Source organism: Ictalurus punctatus, chromosome 17, assembly GCF_001660625.3.
Source record: "Ictalurus punctatus breed USDA103 chromosome 17, Coco_2.0, whole genome shotgun sequence".
In the NCBI taxonomy this organism is placed as follows: domain Eukaryota; kingdom Metazoa; phylum Chordata; class Actinopteri; order Siluriformes; family Ictaluridae; genus Ictalurus; species Ictalurus punctatus.
In genome coordinates, this window is record NC_030432.2 from 25,493,395 (window position 1) to 25,516,213 (window position 22,819).

General features: G+C 44.1%; 1 protein-coding gene across 2 annotated transcripts in view; it reads left to right on the plus strand.

Moving 5' to 3' along the window:
• LOC108278015 (traf2 and NCK-interacting protein kinase) overlaps nucleotides 1-176 on the plus strand; it is an 8,770-nt gene extending 8,594 nt beyond the window's left edge. For both annotated transcript variants that reach the window (XM_053687421.1, XM_053687422.1), the window contains one exon: nucleotides 1-176. This exon is cut by the window's left edge and continues 1,290 nt beyond it. The gene's annotated coding sequence lies outside the window, so the exon portion shown is untranslated.
• Nucleotides 177-22,819: the final 22,643 nt, after the last annotated feature.

The window sequence follows — 22,819 nt, forward strand, 5'->3', positions numbered from 1 at the left end:
AAGTCATTATATGTTTACTGTTTTGTGTTTTTTAAATTTATTTTCTAGAACCAGTTTTGTATGATATTTTTAAATGCAACTACTAACTGAATTTGTATTTGGACTACGATGCTGTATTATTCACCGTTGAATTGTGCTGAACTTAAATATGAATAAAGTGTTCGTTGAATAAAATATCATTATTTCTGAATGGGTAAAATGCACGTTGCAGCTCAGACTCCCCGCAGTGACGCGTTCTTCAGAAGCTAACGAAATCCACACTAAACCAGTTCGACTTTAGTTTTTAGACTGAAATGATGCCAGACATTCCTGTCTAATCACTACTTTCTCTTTGCCTCCACCTTTACATTCCCTCCATACCTACCTGCTCTCAGTGCGGTACAAACATCCCAACAACTACACAGTAAAAAACTGTCTCCAACTTAAAACATCTTTTTTTAAAAGTTAACTTCGATTACCATTTTTAGTTTTCAGAACAAGCTTTAAATGTTGACCAAACATAAACTTTCACGCATAACTTAAACAGAAGCTGATGAATTAAATTCTATTGTAAATTTTATTGTAGCCTTTATAACTAAAAAAACTGAAATTAGTTACTAAAACAGTTTAGGTTGGACTCACAAACACCAACTCCATCTCCATCTCAGGTGGGCCAGTAACTGTAAAGTTGGGTTGCTTGACCATTTTTAATTTTTCGATTAAGTGATTGCCGCTATGTATTGGCATTGGAAAACCACCAGTTTGTTATTATTATTATTATTATTATTATTATTATTATTATTATTATTATTATTACTACTATTATTATTATTACTATTATTATTATTACTATTATTTTACTTGGTTTAACTATGATGGCCATCTTTGGGTCATGGCACACAACAAATTTTGGTTATACTGTACAGCTGTTTACGGAAACCTCATATCTTGGCTCGGGATGGTCCTAGCCCCTTGGAACAAACTCTTTAGAGCACATTACAAGTTACATGCACATATATACAATATATATAGGGCGCACGGTGGCTTAGTGGTTAGCATGTTCGCCTGGGTCTGGGGTTCGATTCCCACCGGGGCCTCCTGTGCGTGCAGAGTTTGCATGTTCTCCCTGTGCTGCAGGGGTTTCCTCTGGGTACTCCGGTTTCCTCCCCCAGTCCAAAGACATGCATGGTAGGCTGATTGGTGTGTCTAAAGTGTCCACAGTGTGTGAGCGTGTATGTGATCACCAGTGATCACCTACACACCAATGATCACCTACACACACACACCAGTGATCACCTACACACACCAGTGATCACCTACACACACCAGTGATCACCTACACACACCAGTGATCACCTACACACACACCAGTGATCACCTATACACCACTGATCACCTACACACACACCAGTGATCACCTACACACACCAGTGATCACCTACACACACCAGTGATCACCTACACACACACCAGTGATCACCTATACACCACTGATCACCTACACACACACACCAGTGATCACCTACACACACACACCAGTGATCACCTACACACACCAGTGATCACCTACACACACACCAGTGATCACCTACACACACACCAGTGATCACCTACACACACCAGTGATCACCTACACACACCAGTGATCACCTACACACACCAGTGATCACCTACACACACACCAGTGATCACCTACACACACTCCAGTGATCACCTACACACACTCCAGTGATCACCTACACAGACCAGTCATCACCTACACACCAGTGATCACCTACACACCAGTGATCACCTACACACACACCAGTGATCACCTACACACCAGTGATCACCTAGACACACACACCAGTGATCACCTACACACACCAGTGATCACCTACACACACCAGTGATCACCTACACACCAGTGATCACCTAGACTCACACACACCAGTGATCACCTACACACCAGTGATCACCTAGACACACACACCAGTGATCACCTACACATACCAGTGATCACCTACACACACATCACTGATCACCTACACACCAGTGGTCACTTAGACACACACACCAGTGATCACCTACACACACACCAGTGATCACCTATACACCACTGATCACCTACACACACACCAGTGATCACCTACATACACATCACTGATCACCTACACACCAGTGATCACCTAGACACACACATACCAGTGATCACCTACACACACACCAGTGATCACCTACACACCAGTGATCACCTACACACACACACACACACAACAGTGATCACCTACACACACCAGTGATCACCTACACACACCAGTGATTACCTATACACCACTGATCACCTACACACACCAGTGATCACCTACACACACCAGTGATCACCTAGACGCACACACACCACTGATCACCTAGACACACACACACACCAGTGATCACCTACACACCAGTGATCACCTACACACCAGTGATCACCTAGACTCACACACACCAGTGATCACCTACACACACACCACTGATCACCTACACACCAGTGATCACCTAGACACACACACACACACACACCAGTGATCACCTAAACACACCAGTGATCACCTACACACACTAGTGATCACCTACACACACCAGTGATCACCTACACACCAGTGATCACCTACACACCAGTGATCACCTAGACGCACACACACCAGTGATCACCAACACACCAGTGATCACCTACACACCAGTGATCACCTACACACACACCACTGATCACCTACACACCAGTGATCACCTAGACACACACACACCAATGATCACCTACACACACACACCAGTGATCATCTAGACTCACACACACCAGTGATCACCTACACACACACCACTGATCACCTACACACCAGTGATCACCTAGACACACACACACACACACACACACACCAGTGATCACCTAAACACACCAGTGATCACCTACACACACCAGTGATCACCTACACACACCAGTGATCACCTACACACCAGTGATCACCTACACACCAGTGATCACCTAGACGCACACACACCAGTGATCACCAACACACCAGTGATCACCTACACACCAGTGATCACCTACACACACACCACTGATCACCTACACACCAGTGATCACCTAGACACACACACACCAATGATCACCTACACACACACACCAGTGATCACCTACACACCAGTGATCACCTACACACACACCAGTGATCACCTACACACCAGTGATCACCTACACACACACCACTGATCACCTACACACACACCACTGATCACCTACACACCAATGATCACCTAGACACACACACACCAATGATCACCTACACACACACACCAGTGATCACCTACACACCAGTGATCACCTACACACACACCAGTGATCACCTACACACACACCAGTGATCACCTACACACACACCAGTGATCACCTACACACACACACACACACCAGTGATCACCTACACACCAGTGATCACCTAGACACACCAGTGATCACCTACACACACACCAGTGATCACCTACACACACATTACTGATCACCTACACAACAGTGATCACCTAGACACACACACACACCAGTGATCACCTACACACACACCAGTGATCACCTACACACACATTACTGATCACCTACACACCAGTGATCACCTAGACACACACAAACCAGTGATCACCTACACACACACCAGTGATCACCTACACACCAGTGATCACATAGACACACCAGTGATCACCTACACACACACCAGTGATCACCTACAAACCAGTGATCACCTACACACCAGTGATCACCTACACACCAGTGATCACCTACACACACCAGTGATCACCTACACACACACCAGTGATCACCTACACACACACACCAGTGATCACCTACACACACACACCAGTGATCACCTATACACCACTGATCACCTACACACACACCAGTGATCACCTACACACAACAGTGATCACCTACACACATTACTGATCACCTACACACCAGTGATCACCTAGACACACACACCAGTGATCACCTACACACACACCAGTGATCACCTACACACACACCAGTGATCACCTACACACACATTACTGATCACCTACACACCAGTGATCACCTAGACACACACAAACCAGTGATCACCTACACACACACCAGTGATCACCTACACACCAGTGATCACATAGACACACCAGTGATCACCTACACACACACCAGTGATCACCTACAAACCAGTGATCACCTACACACCAGTGATCACCTAGAGACACACACACCAGTGATCACCTACACACCAGTGATCACCTACACACACCAGTGATCACCTACACACACCAGTGATCACCTACACACACACCAGTGATCACCTACACACACACCAGTGATCACCTACACACACACCAGTGATCACCTAGACACACACACACCAGTGATCACCTACACACCAGTGATCACCTAGACACACCAGTGATCACCTACACACCAGTGATCACCTAGACACACCAGTGATCACCTACACACCAGTGATCACCTAGACACACCAGTGATCACCTACACACCAGTGATCACCTACACACACCACTGATCACCTACACACACACCAGTGATAATCTAGACTCACACACACCAGTGATCACCTACACACACACCACTGATCACCTACACACCAGTGATCACCTAGACACACACACACACACCAGTGATCACCTAAACACACCAGTGATCACGTACACACACCAGTGATCACCTAAACACACCAGTGATCACGTACACACACCACTGATCACCTACACACACCAGTGATCACCTACACACCAGTGATCACCTAGATGCACACACACCAGTGATCACCTACACACCAGTGATCACCTTGAGACACACACACCAGTGATCACCTACACACCAGTGATCACCTACACACCCACACCAGTGATCACCTACACACACCAGTGATCACCTACACACACCAGTGATCACCTACACACACACCAGTGATCACCTACACACACACCAGTGATCACCTACACACACCACTGATCACCTACACACCACTGATCACCTACACACACACACCACTGATCACCTACACACACACCAGTGATCACCTACACACACACCAGTGATCACCTACACACACACCAGTGATCACCTATACACCACTGATCACCTACACACACACCAGTGATCACCTACACACAACAGTGATCACCTACACACAACAGTGATCACCTACACACACATTACTGATCACCTACACACCAGTGATCACCTAGACACACACACACACCAGTGATCACCTACACACACCAGAGATCACCTACACACACACACACACACACACACACACACACACACACACACCAGTGATCACCTAGACACACACACACACACACACACACACACACACACCAGTGATCACCTAGACACACACACACACACACACACACACACACACACCAGTGATCACCTAGACACACACACACACACACACACACACACACACAACAGTGATCACCTACACACACCAGTGATCACCTACACACACCAGTGATCACCTACACACACACACCAGTGATCACCTACACACACACCAGTGATCACCTAAACACACACACCACTGATAACCTACACACACACACACACACACCAGTGATCACCTACACACACACCAGTGATCACCTAGACACACACACACACACACACAAGTGATCACCTACACACACCAGTGATCACCTACACACACACCAGTGATCACCTACACACACACACCAGTGATCACCTACACTCCAGTGATCACCTACACACACACCAGTGATCACCTAAACACACACACCACTGATAACCTACCACACACACACACACACCAGTGATCACCTACACTACACACCAGTGATCACCTAGACACACACACACACAAGTGATCACCTACACACACCAGTGAATCACCTACACACACATCACCAGTGATCACCTACACCACACCCCACCAGTGATCACCTACACACACACCACTGATCACCTACACACACACCAGTGATCACCTACACACACACCAGTGATCACCTACACACACCAGTGATCACCTACACACACACACCAGTGATCACCTACACAACAACAGTGAATCACCTACACACACACAACCCCCCCCTCCCCTCCCCCCCTCCCCAGTGATCACCTACACACACACCACTGATCACCTACACCACACACACCAGTGATCACCTACACACAACAGTGATCACTTACACACACACCACTGATTCACCTACACACCAGTGATCACCTACAACACATCACACCAGTGATCACCTAAACCCAACACACCAGTGATCACCTAAACACACACAACCAGTGATCACCTAAACCACACACACCAGTGATCACCTAAACACACACACCAGTGATCACCTAAACACACACACCAGTGATCACCTACACACACACACACACCAGTGATCATCTACACACAACAGTGATCACCTACACACACACACCACTGATCACCTACACACCAGTGATCACCTACACACACAACAGTGATCACCTACACACACCAGTGATCACCTACACACACACACCAGTGATCACCTACACACACACACACCAGTGATCACCTACACACACACACACCAGTGATCACCTACACACACACACCAGTGATCACCTACACACACACCAGTGATCACCTACACACACACCAGTGATCACCTCCACACCACTGATCACCTACACACACCAGTGATCACCTACACACACCAGTGATCACCTACACAACAGTGATCACCTACACACACAACAGTGATCACCTACACACACACAACAGTGATCACCTACACACACACCAGTGATCACCTACACACACACACACCAGTGATCACCTACACACACACACCAGTGATCACCTACACACACACACACACACCAGTGATCACCTACACACACACCAGTGATCACCTCCACACCACTGATCACCTACACACACCAGTGATCACCTACACACACCAGTGATCACCTACACAACAGTGATCACCTACACAACAGTGATCACCTACACACACAACAGTGATCACCTACACACACACAACAGTGATCACCTACACACACACCAGTGATCACCTACACACACACACACCAGTGATCACCTACACACACACACCAGTGATCACCTACACACACACCAGTGATCACCTACACACACACACACACACGAGTGATCACCTACACACACACCAGTGATCACCTACACACACACCAGTGATCACCTACACACACACACCAGTGATCACCTACACACACACACCAGTGATCACCTACACACACACACACACCAGTGATCACCTACACACACACACACCAGTGATCACCTACACACACACCAGTGATCACCTACACACACACACACGAGTGATCACCTACACACACACCAGTGATCACCTACACACACACCAGTGATCACCTACACACACCAGTGATCACCTACACACACCAGTGATCACCTACACACACACACCAGTGATCACCTACACACACACCAGTGATCACCTAAACACACACACCACTGATAACCTACACACACACACACACACACCAGTGATCACCTACACACACACCAGTGATCACCTAGACACACACACACACACACACAAGTGATCACCTACACACACCAGTGATCACCTACACACACACCAGTGATCACCTACACACACACACCAGTGATCACCTACACTCCAGTGATCACCTACACACACACCAGTGATCACCTAAACACACACACCACTGATAACCTACACACACACACACACACCAGTGATCACCTACACACACACCAGTGATCACCTAGACACACACACACACAAGTGATCACCTACACACACCAGTGATCACCTACACACACACACCAGTGATCACCTACACACACACACCAGTGATCACCTACACACACACCACTGATCACCTACACACACACCAGTGATCACCTACACACACACCAGTGATCACCTACACACACCAGTGATCACCTACACACACACACCAGTGATCACCTACACACACCAGTGATCACCTACACACACACAACAGTGATCACCTACACACACACCACTGATCACCTACACACACACACCAGTGATCACCTACACACAACAGTGATCACCTACACACACACCACTGATCACCTACACACCAGTGATCACCTACACACACACACCAGTGATCACCTACACAGACACACAAGTGATCACCTAGACACACACACACACCACTGATCACCTACACACCAGTGATCACCTAGACACCCCCACACACACACACACACACACCACTGATCACCTACACAGCACTGATCACCTACACACACACACCAGTGATCACCTACACACACACACACCAGTGATCACCTACACACACACACACACACACACACACCAGTGATCACCTACACACACACACACACACACCAGTGATCACCTACACACACCAGTGATCACCTACACACACCAGTGATCACCTACACACACACACACACACACACCAGTGATCACCTACACACACACACACACACACACACACACACACACACACACACACCAGTGATCACCTACACAACACCAGCATATTTCAAGGCCCTCTTTATGAACATGATCAAGACAATCCCCAAGTGAACACAGTGGACTAGAGAGATTGCAGGGTGTTGATGTGATCTGCCAAAATCACTTATAATTAAAAGACTAATGCACAAAGTGAACAGTCAAGTGTGGTTCATTGTTTATTTATCTCCTGTAATTGAAAAAGAAATTTGAATAGATTACTTTATCATTCAGCATTAAATGACAGAATAATCACGAGGCAAATATTTTGTCCATCTTTAACCAGTGCTTCAGTAGTTCAGTTTCAAACCTGGCCTTTCATATGTTCACCTTTTTTCCCTCCATTTGAAGTTGTAGAAGGTCCATCTCCATGTCACTTTTTCTAATTTGCATTTGAAGATGGACTTTATACAGCTCCTATGCAGGAAGACGGTTAGGGTTAGGGTGAGGGTTAGGGAGCGACATCCCCAGCGGAGCACAGAAGCATTTATTTCTTCTTGGCTTCTTTGCAGACAGATACAGGAACAGGCTCGGGGAACAGGTAAAAACACATGGGTACCAGGACTATCAGGAACTTAGTAAAGTTAAAAAATAAACCTCAAGAAAAAGCACTCTAAAAAAAATAAAAATCAAGCCACAGTGCATAAACAAAAGGCAATAACAGTCATAACAGAACCAACCACAAATGTGACTTAAGTTGTATTAACGGTACAACAACTAAGGACGAAAAACAGGCAACGTAAATAGGACACTAATCAATCAGGGAAAATGACAAACACATGAGTGTAGTTGAGACAGTAAATGGAGGGAGACAACAGGGGAAGAAGTTCTGCAAGGACAGTCAGGGTGCCCTCTAGTGGACAAAGGTGGAATTGCACCTGGGGGCCATGACAACACCACTTGCATTCTGAAACCTTTATTTCTCTCAGCCTTTTTAGCGCTCAGGTCACTGACTGTGTTGAGTAAAGGTTTGATTTGGCATTAGGAGCCAGAGTCATAAATTGCTGCTGTGTTTTAATGTGACTTTTTTAAAGTAAGTGAAATATTTTAGTATAATTTACAGCTTAAAATCACTTACTGTTTTTATCACAGGAGAAATAACACCACAGCTCTGTTTATGATGCTGTTCAATTGTAAAAAAAAAAAAAAAAAAAAAAAAAAAAAAAACCTGAAGAGTGTACTTCCATATTTGGATGAAATCGATTCACACATACCATCTGTACACCTGTATCAACATGATAAGTCAGGCTGGTTTTTCAGATCGGGCCCTCGAGCAGAGTTTAGCTTCAACCCTAATCACACACACCTGATCAAACTAACCAAGGTCTTCAGGTTTACTAAAAATTTACAGGCTGTTGCTAATATAGAACTCATTGACAAGCATAAGCTATTCTGTGTCAATCATTAACATAATTACTGTAAATTACTGTTCATTTTTATTATTTGTTATGCTTATATTTGATCTGTTCATTTCTCATAATATATGAATAAAGCAGGCTTTTCCCCAGATGTCTACTAGCCCTAGCTCTGGAACCAGTGGAGTCTCACACTCAAAATTGCTACTATAGAGGACTTATTCCTGTGAAAATTTTTCGCCCCCCACCAGAGATATTCAACCCGAAACTGAGCAAAATTTTTTTAAAAATTGCACTTTCTCGGGCCCATGAAAACAAAAGAGAAGTCTCAAATCTGAAATGTTCTGCATGCACACTATACTTACCCAGGTACACCCTAAAAAGACTCAGACTCGAACTCTTCACATTATAAACTGACCCTAAAAGAGGACCTGTGAGCAATTTTGAGCATTTCATTTGGACTTAAGTTTAAGGAACAAGAATGTGCAATTATATATATTTATATATATATGTGCATGTAACTTGTAATGTGCTCTAAAGATCAGTGTTTGTTCCAAGGGGCTAGGACCATCCCGAGCCAAGATATGAGTGTCACGAACCTCGAATCAGCACGGAAGCAGGAGCGGGCGGCAGGTGTAGAGCGTGGTATCGGGAAGTACAAGAAACGTAGTCGTAAGACAGGCAATGGTCAAGCGATCAGACGAACAACACAAATGGGGTCAGACGGAGAGCGTAGTCGAAACCAGAAACAAGGGTCGAGGATCACGAGAAGACAAACTAACTAGAACGGCTAGGTAACGCAGAGAAACGAGTTGACTGAACGTATACTTCGCATAGATTCTGGGTGAATGACATCCCTAAGTACTAGCGGTGAGAGTGTGTGATTAGTGCCAGGTGTGTCTGATCAGAACTCCGGGGATGGTGAGCGCATGCGTGCATGAGAAGTGAGTGTTGCATCTTGGTAATTTGAGTTCTGATCTGACTGAGCTGTGACAGAACCCCCCCCCCCCCCCCCCCCCAAAGGGCTCACTCCGGGAGCCGAGTTCTTTCTTGGCCTCCCCCGGGGTCGTGGACCAGGGAGATCAGGATAATTTACGTGAAAGTCTTTAGTAAGCTGTGGATCCAGTATGTCCTGCTTGGGAACCCAGCATTGTTCCTCAGGTCCATAACCATCCCACTCGACCAAATACTCCAGCTTGCCTCTTCTGTGTCTAGATTTGAGGATTCAATTCAATTCAATTTAATTTTATTTGTATAGCGCTTTTTACAATAGACATTGTCTCAAAGCAGCTTTACAGAAATATCAACACGGTATACAGATATTAAAGGTGTGAATTTATCCCAACTGAGCAAGCCACTGAGTGGCGACGGTGGCAAGGAAAAACTCCCTAAGATGTTTTAAGAGGAAGAAACCTTGAGAGGAACCCGACTCAGAAGGGAACCCATCCTCATCTGGGTAACAACAGTTAGTGTGAAAAAGTTCATTATGGATTTATATGAAGTCTGTATGGCGTTAGGAGCAGCCGTAGTCCCAGCAGTCTGGAATTAAAGAAGATTTGAGCTCCATCCAGAGGCAGAAAGGATCTGGATCTCTAGTGTAGCTGTCGCTGAAAGCATGTATGTGTCATTTCTTTATTTAAGCCTTTAAAGTATTTATTTGTTATGTTATTATTACAATAATGCACTGTAAATATTAATAGTAATTTGCCTATGTGAGTTTTGTTTTACAAGACTTGCAGAAATAGTGACACCTACAGGTTAAACTGGTGAGCTGCATTTAATTTAAGTTACTGTGGTCATGTGATTAGCCTAACTAATAGCAGTGCAAAATGTGCATGCAGTTTGTTGGTGCTACGCTGTACACGGAGTTAGATGCTAAAGAAGAGAATAATTAAACAGTAAAGCGTTACAGCAACTCCTAGATTTCTGGTCGGAAGGCGCACACGGTATGTTAGTTTGTGATGTTGTGCATTTCATGTTTGTGATGTTGTGCATTTCATGTTTGTATTGCAATGTAATAGCGCAATGTTTCCTAGGGCCATTAATGCTAGTTTAATATGTGAGCAAGATGAATGAATACTCATGGACTCTTAAGAACATGCTTATGTACAATATGCTCATGTGAGAATGTGTTATGCACTTTATTTCAGTTTTTCACGTTGTTTGACGGTGTTTGACGGTGATTGAATGCACTTAAGTTGTGAAGGAATGCAATTAAAGAAACGACAAACATCAGTTGAAGCGTACGTTTTAATCTGACCAGAAGAATAAGTTTGGGAGCAGCTACAGTGAAAAACGTGGCCTACTGCCTTTTGTAAGGCAGTGAAGAAGAACGTAGGCCTATTCTGGAAAAGCAGTGAAAAACGTGGCCTGCTGCCACGAGCCACAGTGAAGAACATACTGCTTCGTGAACTGCAGTGAAAAAGTATTGTTTGGTGTGGTGTAAAACATCGCCATCCATGGACATGTACAACGTAGCCATTGGAGAGTGAGCAACGATCGCCAGCATCCCAGGGAATATTGTACGGGCCGCCCCTTGTGAAGTCTCCGTCCCGCACTCAGCGTAAACGACCTGCCTACCCATCCTGGCATTCATCCAACGTGACCTCGCGAGCTTCAGTTCAGCGTGAAGGTGGAACCCAGAAGAAGACGGTGCTGCAGCTGCCAAGAACGGCCACAGGGAAGCAACAACGCGACATCTTTGGACAATTGAGTTTGTGAACATTCATTAAATCTGGATTCCAGGTCAGACTGTGCATTTACATTTCTCAGTTTTGTTTAAATTGTTATTTATTGCAATTCCAATTTATTATTTGAAACAAAGGAAAAATGAGAACTGCATCTGAATAGTTTTGTAAGTTGAATAGCAGTGTGTATATAACGTACTTGTTTGATCATTTGAAAGTGTGTATTTTCCTGGTCATTCTAGTTTACCTTTCATCATTTAATATTTCAGTAGTGTTGTTTCAAAATAGTTTACTAAAATGGATCAAAGCACACCAGATGTTTGTGTACTAGAAGGAGTACTACAGGCTCTAGAAAACGAGAAAACAGAATTACAGAAGGAATTAGAAACTGAACTTGAAACCTCAGAGAAACAAAGAATTGAAGAACGGTTAGCTGAAATTAATAAAGACCTCCAAATACATAGGATAGGGCTCCAGGAGCCAACACCTGGCACTGAACAAGCAGTGAGGCGGTCAGAAAGAGAAAAACACCCAACAGAAAAGATGCTTGCGCTCATTAAACAGGAGAGCATAAAAAAGGAAAGAAAGTTCATGTTAACATGTGTAACCTTCAAGGCTGAGGTTCAGTATATTAGAACTAAACTAAAGGAAGAATGCTGTAAATCAGACTTAGGCGAAATGATAAGAACCTTGGAAAAGTATGAGTCAGAAATAAAGCAGGAATATAAGAGCTTACGTGCACTGACCACACCAGCCCAAGATATACGAAGGAGAATGGATATCTGCACATCAGTGACTTCTGAAATAACTACACTTCTGAAAGTGCGTTACGCAGAAGCTGATAAAGAGTTTAATGCAGAAGCTGTTAAGGAAACTCTTTCAAAATTACTCCAGAGAGAAGACGCAAGGTCAGTTTATGGGTCAACTGTGTCAAGAGCTGGAGTGGGTAGTGTGCAAGATAGTCAAGTGTCAGTAAAGAAAGCAGAGGCGGCGGCACGCTTGGCATCGAAACGTGCTGAACTTAACAGGGAAAGGGAAATATCTGCACAAAGAAAAGAGGTGCTAGCTCAACAAGAGAAGTTAAAACTGATGGAAGAACAAAGGAATCTTGAGGCTATGGAAGCTGAATACAATGTATATGCTGAAGAGGAATTAAAATTGAATGCTGAAATAGGAGAAACTAGAGAAATCTTCACTTTGTCTCCAAGTCAGCTTCCAGTGCAGCATAACAGCACTCCATGCACCCAGAATCCCAAAGACCTTTCAATCCCTTTTTGTTCTGAAAGCAAAATAGAACCAAAATCAAATGAAGCCTCGCTAGTTCAAGCATTAAAAGAATCCCTGGCAATGACTAGACTTCCAGCACCAGAGCCGTTCATGTTTACAGGAGATCCACTTAAATTCACTGAATGGCGTACCTGCTTCAAGGCCTTAATCGAAACAAGTTGCACAAACCCAGCTCATAGACTATATTTCTTGAAAAAATACATCAGTGGAGAAGCACTTTCTGTGTTAGAAGGAACATTTTATAGAAGTGATGAGGAAGCCTACACGCAGGCTTGGGATGCCCTTAACAAACGTTATGGTCACCCCTTCATAGTTCAAAGAGCATTCAGGGGGAAGCTGAGTAGCTGGCCCAAGATTGGACCAAAGGAATCACTGAAATTAAGGGAATTTAGTGATTTCCTCATCTCCTGCAAGAATGCAATGCCTTACGTTCATGGTCTAAAGGTTTTAGATGATTGTCAAGAAAACCAAAAGCTGTTACAAAAACTTCCTGACTGGGCAACAACTCGCTGGAACCGGTACGTCACTAAAGCACTAGATGAAGGGAAGCCATATCCTGCCTTTAAGGAGTTCTCAGACTTTGTAGCCGAAGAGGCACGTGTTGCTTGCAATCCAGTTTCTTCTCTTTTTGCATTAAAACAAGCAGATGAGAAAAATGGAAAGGAACAGAAGCGTCTCAAAGCCAGCACTCTAGCAACGTCAACAAAGGTGTTTCAAAGATCAAGATTCACTTCAAAGGACTCAAGTGCATCAGGAAGTTCTACAACCAACTCTCCTGCCACTCAAACCAAAAGACAAATAGATTGTGTGTGCTGTCAACAAAATCACTTTATTTATAAATGTGAAAAGTTTGCAGCGATGTCTCTAGAGGAAAAGAAAAAATTTGTCATTAGCAACAATATGTGCTTCGGGTGCCTCAGAGTCGGACATGTTGCAAAAAATTGCAGAAAGAGGGCTACTTGCAATATTTGTAGACAAAGTCATCCATCTCCACTTCACGAAGAACGCCCTGTAGGAGAAAAGCTAGAAGCATTACCACAAAAGGACAATTCTTCCATTGCCTTATGCACCGTGAGAATGGACAATGGTGATTGCACTTCCATGATTGTTCCAGTGTGGCTCTCTAGTGTGGCCAAGAATAGTCCAGAGACTTTAGTGTATGCATTACTGGACACACAGAGTACCAGTACCTTCATTGACCATGATGTCTGTGGAAAAATTCAAGCGCACACAGAACCTGTCAAACTGAAGTTGTCAACAATGACTGACAAGAGTTCAATACTGAATTGTCACAGAGTTGTTGGACTGAAGGTGAGAGGGTACAATTTACAAGAGTACATTGAGCTACCTCCAGCATACACTCAAGAATACATCCCACTAGAGAAGAATAGCATTCCCACTCGTGAAACAGCAGCAGGGTGGACTCACCTTCTGAGCATAGCCGAAGAGATGCCAGATCTGTTGAACTGTCCTGCAGGACTTCTGATTGGCTATGACTGTGCACGGGCTCTGAAACCAAAAGCAGTGATATCAGGGGAAGAGTATGAACCTTATGCAGTCAAGACAGATTTAGGCTGGAGTATAGTTGGAGCCAAAATGCCTTGCACTGACATAAGGGATGGCGAAGGGTTCTGCCATCGTATCTCTGTGAAAGAACTTCCACCTATCACACCTGCCTCTGTGATCAAAGCATTAGAGAGAGATTTTCTTGACACAAATCCAAGAGAAAGGACAATATCCCAAGATGACATTCAATTTCTGCATCTCTTGAATGGGAAAATTCAATATAACGAAGAGGGACATCTGGAGATGCCTCTACCATTTAGAAAGCGTCCTCAGCTTCCAAATAACAAGCAGCTGGCTACAGTCAGATTGAAACATTTAAAAGGAAAAATGGAAAAGAGTCCAAAGTACAAGGAAGATTATATCAAATTCATGGACAATGTCTTTAGAGATGGTGATGCAGAAGAAACAAATGCCACCACAAAGGAAGGCAACACATGGTACATTCCGCACCATGGGGTGTATCATCCTAGGAAGCCTAAGAAGATTAGGGTCGTATTTGACTGCTCTGCCAAATGTGAAGGCACCTCTCTGAATGACCACCTCCTCACAGGACCTGATCTAACAAAGACTCTGACTGGAGTGCTGTGTAGATTTCGACAGCATCAGATCGCGATTAATTGCGATGTTGAGAAAATGTTTCACCGCTTCCACGTAACCCCAGAAGATCGGGATTTCTTGAGGTTCCTGTGGTGGGAAAATGGGAACACCGCAAGAGAGCCCAAAGAATACCGGATGCGAGTTCACATATTTGGAGCAGCATCATCGCCTGGATGTGCTAACTATGGCATGAAATACCTCGCCAGCAAATATGAGAATGATTACCCATTGGCTGCAGTCTTCATCCGGAAAAATTTCTATGTGGATGATGGGCTAATCAGTGTCGATTCAGTTCAAAGAGCCAACCAGCTTGTGAATGAAGCACGGGAAGTCTTTAGTAAAGGACAGCTGCGCTTACACAAATTTGTCTCTAACAACAGAAAGGTTTTGGATGCAATTCCAGAGAGTGAACGGGCAAGTGCAGTGAAGGATGTGGACCTGAACTACAGCGAGCTTCCAATGCAGAGTGTGCTGAGAGTGAAGTGGAGCATAGAGACGGATGCGTTCTCATTCAATGTCGTCCTCAATGAAAAGGCAGCCACCCGGCGAGGAATCCTATCAACGGTAGCTAGTGTATACGACCCATTAGGATTTCTCTCTCCCTACATCTTGACTGGGAAAAGAGTGCTGCAAGAGATGTGCAAACGAGGTGTAGGATGGGATGAACATGTTCCCCTTGAACTGAAGCCAAAGTGGGAAACATGGCTCCATGACCTGGAAAATCTTGAGAAAATTCAAATACCAAGATGCTTCATTCCTGATCACCTCAGCACAATACGAAAAATTGAGCTGCATCATTTTTCAGATGCCAGCAACAATGGCTATGGGCAATGTTCTTATATCAGGATTGTTGCTGATGAACAAGTACATTGTGCATTAGTCATGGGTAAGGCCAGAGTGGCACCCACAAGGGTGGTCAGCATTCCACGCCTTGAGCTCACTGCAGCTACAGTCTCTGCCGCTGTGAGTAGTGTCCTTAGAGAAGAGCTGGAGCTGAAGATAGACCAGGAGTTTTTCTGGACTGATTCACAGGTGGTGCTCGGGTACATCAAGAATGACGCCCGACGCTTTCATGTTTTTGTAGCAAATCGCGTCCAGAAAATAAGAGACACTACTGATCCTAGTCAGTGGTTCTACGTCGAAACAAGCCAGAATCCAGCCGACCACGCATCTAGGGGTCTCAAGGTGGCAGACCTAATAGAATCAAATTGGCTCAGAGGACCAAAGTTCTTATGGGAACAAGAAATTGTTTTTAGCCAAAGATCCCCAGAGCTTCTTGTAGGTGACCCAGAGGTCAAAGTCCTGAAAACAGATGCTGTTGAAAGAGACAGCTTCCTCCATAGGCTGTCAAGACTCTCAGATTGGAATACAACCCTCAACATTATTGCTCGGATTCAGAGACTGGCACACAAAGACAGGTCTGGACCCATTAGTGTAGAGGAACGAAGAGGAGCCGCTCTTGTGCTCATCAGAGCAGCACAAAGAGAAGCCTTTGAAAAGGAGCTGAAATTGTTTAGTCAGGAATCCACAAAGCTACCAAAAACTCACAAGATGTATCAACTTGACCCTATCTTTCAGAATGGATTGCTCAGGGTTGGTGGCAGGTTGAGAATGTCCTCCGCATCAGTTGAGTTGAAACATCCAGTTATCCTTCCTAAGGAAGGCATTGTCACACAGCTTATACTTGACCACTGTCACAAAAGGACTCAGCACCAAGGCCGAGGTCAAACCTTGAATGAGCTCAGAGCCAGCGGATATTGGATAATAGGTGCAAGCAAGGTAGTGGCCAAGCACATCAAGAGTTGTGTCACTTGCAGAAAGGTGCGTGGACGGACTGAAGAACAGCGAATGGCAGACTTGCCTGTTGACCGAGTAGATCCATCTCCTCCATTCTTGTACACCGGAATTGACTGTTTCGGGCCATTTAACACGAAACAAGGTCGAAAGGAATTCAAGCGGTATGGTCTGTTGTTCACATGTCTAAGCTGCAGGGCCATCCACTTAGAAATGTTGGAGGATCTCACAACAGACGCATTTTTGAATGCTTTGAGATGCTTCATAGCAATTAGAGGAGCGGTAAGACAAATCCGATCTGACCAAGGTACTAATTTCCTTGGAGCAAAGAATGAGTTGGAGAGAGGTCTAATGGAACTTGACAAGGAAAGGATTTCAACTTACCTTGCAAGAAAGCAATGTGACTTCCTGATGAATGTGCCTGAAGCAAGCCACATGGGAGGCATTTGGGAACACCAAATACGGACGGTTAGGAGCGTGATGAGTTCTTTTCTGGCACAGGCTAAAGGGAGACTGGATGACACCTCTTTGAGGACATTCTTCTATGAAGCCATGTCAATTGTTAACAGTCGTCCACATAGTTCATAGACTAGTATCCTAAAACATTAAACAGGAAATATTAAACTTTCAGACTAAGCTGTTCAAAACCAAGTATCAAAAATTAGTTGCTAAATGTATAGGAAAATTACACGATTTATTCAGTTTATTCAGAATATGGTTAACATAAATCTTTGTAATTTTGGTGGCAGTGTAGCTGTCGCTGAAAGCATGTATGTGTCATTTCTTTCTTTAAGCCTTTAAAGTATTTATTTGTTATGTTATTATTACAATAATGCACTGTAAATATTAATAGTAATTTGCCTATGTGAGTTTTGTTTTACAAGACTTGCAGAAATAGTGACACCTACAGGTTAAACTGGTGAGCTGCATTTAATTTAAGTTACTGTGGTCATGTGATTAGCCTAACTAATAGCAGTGCAAAATGTGCATGCAGTTTGTTGGTGCTACGCTGTACACGGAGTTAGATGCTAAAGAAGAGAATAATTAAACAGTAAAGCGTTACAGCAACTCCTAGATTTCTGGTCGGAAGGCGCACACGGTATGTTAGTTTGTGATGTTGTGCATTTCATGTTTGTGATGTTGTGCATTTCATGTTTGTATTGCAATGTAATAGCGCAATGTTTCCTAGGGCCATTAATGCTAGTTTAATATGTGAGCAAGATGAATGAATACTCATGGACTCTTAAGAACATGCTTATGTACAATATGCTCATGTGAGAATGTGTTATGCACTTTATTTCAGTTTTTCACGTTGTTTGACGGTGTTTGATGGTGTTTGATGGTGTTTGATGGTGTCTGACGGTGATTGAATGCACTTAAGTTGTGAAGGAATGCAATTAAAGAAACGACAAACATCAGTTGAAGCGTACGTTTTAATCTGACCAGAAGAATAAGTTTGGGAGCAGCTACATCTAGTATCTCCATAAATTCGTGTGGGGCTCGGCGAAAGGAGAGAGGGTGAAAAAAGATAATTATGACTGCGAAGTAGTAGAACAGAATCTAGTCAGGGTAGGCTTGAGTAAACAAATACGTTTTAAGCCTAGACTTAAACACTGAGACTGTGTCTGAGTCCCGAACACTAATAGGAAGACTGTTCCATAACTGTGGGGCTCTATAAGAGAAAGCTCTTCCCCCTGCTGTAGCCTTCACTATTCGAGGTACCGTCAGATAGCCTGCATCTTTTGATCTAAGTAGGCGTGGCGGATCATAGAAAACCAAAAGGTCGCTTAGATATTGTGGCGCGAGACCATTTAGTGCTTTATAGGTTAATAAAAGTATTTTATAGTTAATTCAAGATTTTACTGGGAGCCAATGCAGTACTGATAATATCGGTGTGATATGGTCGTACCTTCTAGTTCTAGTTAGGACTCTAGCAGCTGCATTCTGGACTAACTGGAGCTTATTTATATTCCTACTGGAACATCCAGACAGTATGGCATTACAGTAATCTAATCTAGAGGTGACGAAAGCATGAACTAGTATTTCCGCATCATGTAGTGACAATATGTTTCTTATTTTAGAAATATTTCTGAGATGAAAGAAGGCTATCCTAGTAATATTATCTACATGAGCATCAAATGATAGGCTGGAGTCAATAATCACTCCAAGGTCTTTAACTGCTGTACATGATGAAACAGAAAGACCCTCCAGAGTAACCATGTGATCAGAAAGATTACTTCTAGCTACACGTGGGCCTAATAAAATTATTTTTGTTTTATCAGAATTAAGTAGAAGGAAGTTAGTTAACATCCAATGTCTAATGTCCTTTACACAATCCTTAACTTTAATAAGCTGTTGTCTGTCCTCTGGCTTCGCTGAAACATACAGCTGTGTATCATCAGCATAAGAGTGGAAGCTAATTCCATGTTTACGAATAATTTGACCTAGGGGTAGCATATATAAAGTAAAGAGCAGTGGGCCTAAAACAGAACCTTGTGGAATTCCAAAAGTAACCTCAGTACGCATGGAGAATTCACCATTTACATCTACGAACTGATAACGATCGGTGAGATAAGACCTGAGCCAGGAGAGGACTGTTCCCTTAATACCAACATTTTCTAATCTATCAAGGAGAATAGTGTGATCTATAGTATCAAAAGCTGCACTAAGGTCGAGTAACACAAGCAGCGAGACACAACCCTGATCAGAGGTCAGTAGAAGGTCATTTACTACTTTAACTAACGCTGTCTCTGTGCTATGATGAGGTCTAAATCCTGACTGACACATTTCATGAATGTTATTCCTATCTAAGTACGAGCATAACTGCTTTGCTACAACCTTTTCTAAAATCTTAGAGATGAAGGGGAGATTTGATATTGGTCTATAGTTGGACAATTGAGATGGGTCAAGATCAGGTTTTTTAATCAAGGGTTTAATAACTGCTAATTTAAGTGATTTAGGTACACAGCCAGTACTTAGGGAAGAATTGATTATATTTAAAAGTGGTTCAATTACTACTGGACCAATCTGTTTAAACAAACATGTAGGTACGGGATCTAGTATGCAAGTTGATGAATTGGCTGAAGAGATTAATGTAGCTAGTTCGGTCTCTCTAAGCGGAGCAAAACACTCTAAACTTTGATCTGATATTGCTACACTGTCATGTAACGGGTTTGTTACAGTACTGTCCGGTTTTAATTTAATGGCCTGTATTTCACGTCTAATATTTTCAACCTTATCATGAAAAATTTCATGAAATCTTCACTGCTATGTAATGACTGAGTGTTTCTCTCTGTAGTGGTTTTATTCCTAGTTAATTTTGCTACTGTGTTGAAAAGGAATCTAGAATTGTTTTTGTTGTCTCCTATTAAGGTGGAGAAATAGATTTTTCTAGCATCGCCAAGGATGTTCTTGACACGGTAAGCCGGTTGTCCATCAATTTCCAGAGGGGTCGGAGGAGTTTCAGATGGTACTTATGTGGCTAATGGACCGTTGATAACAGGTTTGAGACATGATACGTGGAATGAGGGGGAGATGCGGCTGTGTCGTGGCAGTTCCAGACAGTAAGTGATTTCATTGACTCGCTTGAGGATCTTGAATGGTCCAGTGTATCTTGGCATTAGTTTTTTACAGCTATGAGCTTGTCTTAAGTCCTTTGTGGACAACCACACCCTATCGCCTGGTTGGTAATTAGGGTGTTCTTTGCGGTGGCGATCTGCTTTGCGCTTGTATGTGTCTGTGGACTCCTTCAGGCATCGGTGGATGTCAGCCCAGACACGCTCGCTACGTTCAAACCATTGGTCAACGGCAGGAGCTGCGGTGGGAGTCGCGTTCCACAGGAACAGTGCAGGTTGGTAACCTAGTACGCACTGGAAAGGAGTGAGATTGGTAGCCAAATGACGTAGTGAGTTCTGGGCGTACTCGGCCCATGGCAAAAACTTGCTCCAATCCTCTGGGTTATTGGCACAGAAAGTACGGAGGAATCGCCCTAGTTCCTGATTGATTCGTTCAACTTGTCCATTGGCTTGTGGGTGATATCCGGAGGTGAGATTCACTGTTACTCCCATCTTAGTCATGAAGCTGGACCACACTCTGGAAGTAAACTGCGGGCCCCTGTCACTGACAATCTCCTCCGGAATGCCGAAATATCTAAAAACATGCTGGAATAGAAGTTCGGCTGTCACGAAGGGAGAGCAGGTAATGGAATAAAACATACGGACTTGGAAAACTGGTCCACTGTGACTAGAACTGTGGTATTTCCTTGGGATCTTGGCAAATCCGTTACGAAGTCTACGGATATGTGTGACCATGGGCGTTCGGGTATGGGTAAGGGCTTGAGCCTCCCGGCTGGGAGGGTCCGAGGTACCTTATTCTGTGCGCAAGATGAACAGGATGCCACCACCTTGTGTATATCTCCCTCCATATTGGACCACCAGTACTTCTCTTTTAGGAGATGGTGTGTGCGCTGTGCCCCTGGATGCCCTGTACTGAGTACCATGTGTGCCCAGATGATGAGTTCTTGGCGGTACTCTTCGGGTACAAATAGTTTGTTAGGGGGACACTTTACGGGTACTTGTAACTGGGGAATCTGCTCTAGCTCCTAGTCCAGATCCCACTCTAGCGCATTGATAATACATGAAGGATGGATGATATACTCTTCATGCTCGTTGACACGTTCTGTGTGGTCGAGACGAGACAGGGCATCAGCTTTTATGTTCTTGGGCCCTGGTCTGTAGGATAACGTGAAGTGAAACCTGGTAAAGAACAGGGCCCATTGGGCCTGGTGGGGTGTGAGTCGCTTTGCAGTGCGAAGGTACTCCAGGTTCTTATGGTCTGTGAAGATGACAAAGGGATGTGTAGCCCCCTCTAACCAGTGTCTCCACTCCTCCAGCGCTAACTTAACTGCTAAGAGTTCACGATTTCCCACATCGTAGTTTCTCTCAGCGGGGGAAATCTTTCGCGAGAAGAACGCCACCGGATGGAGCTTTGGCTTCT